A 1,965-nucleotide genomic window follows, 5' to 3' on the forward strand; every position below is an offset into this window, starting at 1 on the left:
AGCTAGTGGTTAGGGGTTAGGAGCTAGTGGTTAGGGGTTAGGAGCTAGTGTTTAGGGGTTAGGAGCTAGTGGTTAGGGGTTAGGAGCTAGTGGTTAGGGGTTAGGAGCTAGTGTTTAGGGGCTAGGAGCTAGTGGTTAGAGGTTAGGAGCTAGTGTTTAGGGGTTAGGAGCTAGTGTTTAGGGGTTAGGAGCTAGTGGTTAGGGGTTAGGAGCTAGTGTTTAGTGGTTAGGAGCTAGTGTTAGGGGTTAGGAGCTAGTGGTTAGTGGTTAGGAGCTAGTGTTAGGGGTTAGGGGCTAGTGGTTAGGGGTTAGGAGCAAGTGGTTAGGGGTTAGGAGCTAGTGTTTAGGGGTTAGGAGCTAGTGTTTAGTGGTTAGGAGCTAGTGGTTAGGGGTTAGGAGCTAGTGTTAGGGGTTAGGAGCTAGTGGTTAGGGGTTAGGAGCTAGTGGTTAGGGGCTCGGAGCTAGTGGTTAGGGTTAGGAGCTAGTGTTTAGCAGTTAGGAGCTAGTGTTTAGGGGTTAGGAGCTAGTGTTTACGGGTTAGGAGCTAGTGGTTAGGGGTTAGGAGCTAGTGGTTAGGGGTTAGAGGCTAATGTTTAGGGGTTAGGAGCTAGTGGTTAGGGGTTAGGAGCTAGTGGTTAGGTGTTAGGAGCTAGTGGTTAGGAGCTAGTGGTTAGGGGTTAGGAGCTAGTGTTTAGGGGTTAGGAGCTAGTGTTTAGGGGTTAGGAGCTAGTGGTTAGGGGTTAGGAGCTAGTGGTTAGGGGTTAGGAGCTAGGAGCTAGTGTTCAGGGGTTAGGAGCTAGTGGTTAGGGGCTAGTGGTTAGGAGCCATAGGGCTAGGGGTTAGGAGCATAGGGCTAGGGGTTAGGGGCATAGGGCTAGGGGTTAGGGGCATAGGGCTAGGGGTTAGGGGGTTAGGGGTTAGGGCTAGGTGAATAGGCCTAGGGGTTAGGAGCTAGGGATGCCTAGGGGTTAGGAGCTAGGGATTAGGCCTAGTGTTAGGAGCTAGTGGTTAGGGGTTAGGAGCTAGTGGTTAGGGGTTAGGAGCTAGTGGTTAGGGGTTAGGAGCTAGTGGTTAGGAGCTAGTGGTTAGGGGTTAGGAGCTAGTGGTTAGGGGCTAGGAGCTAGTGGTTAGGGGCTAGGAGCTAGTGGTTAGGGGTTAGGAGCTAGTGGTTAGGGGTTAGGAGCTAATGGTTAGGGGTTAGGAGCTAGTGGTTAGGGGTTAGGAGCTAGTGGTTAGGGGTTAGGAGCTAGTGGTTAGGGGTTAGGAGCTAGTGTTTACAGGTTAGGAGCTAGTGGTTAGGGGTTAGGAGCTAGTGGTTAGGGGTTAGGAGCTAGTGTTTAGGGGCTAGGAGCTAGTGGTTAGAGGTTAGGAGCTAGTGTTTAGGGGTTAGGAGCTAGTGTTTAGGGGTTAGGAGCTAGTGGTTAGGGGTTAGGAGCTAGTGTTTAGTGGTTAGGAGCTAGTGTTAGGGGTTAGGAGCTAGTGGTTAGTGGTTAGGAGCTAGTGTTAGGGGTTAGGGGCTAGTGGTTAGGGTTTAGGAGCAAGTGGTTAGGGGTTTAGGAGCTAGTGTTTAGGGGTTAGGAGCTAGTGTTTAGTGGTTAGGAGCTAGTGGTTAGGGGTTAGGAGCTAGTGTTAGGGGTTAGGAGCTAGTGGTTAGGGGTTAGGAGCTTGTGGTTAGGGGCTCGGAGCTAGTGGTTAAGGGTTAGGAGCTAGTGTTTAGCAGTTAGGAGCTAGTGTTTAGGGGTTAGGAGCTAGTGTTTACCGGCTAGGAGCTAGTGGTTAGGGGTTAGGAGCTAGTGGTTAGGGGTTAGAGGCTAATGTTTAGGGGTTAGGAGCTAGTGGTTAGGGGTTAGGAGCTAGTGGTTAGGTGTTAGGAGCTAGTGGTTAGGAGCTAGTGGTTAGGGGTTAGGAGCTAGTGTTTAGGGGTTAGGAGCTAGTCGTTAGGGGTTAGGAGCTAGTGGTTAGGGG

The sequence above is a fragment of the Salmo salar genome, unplaced genomic scaffold (assembly GCF_905237065.1).
Source record: "Salmo salar unplaced genomic scaffold, Ssal_v3.1, whole genome shotgun sequence".
Classification (NCBI taxonomy): Eukaryota; Metazoa; Chordata; class Actinopteri; order Salmoniformes; family Salmonidae; genus Salmo; species Salmo salar.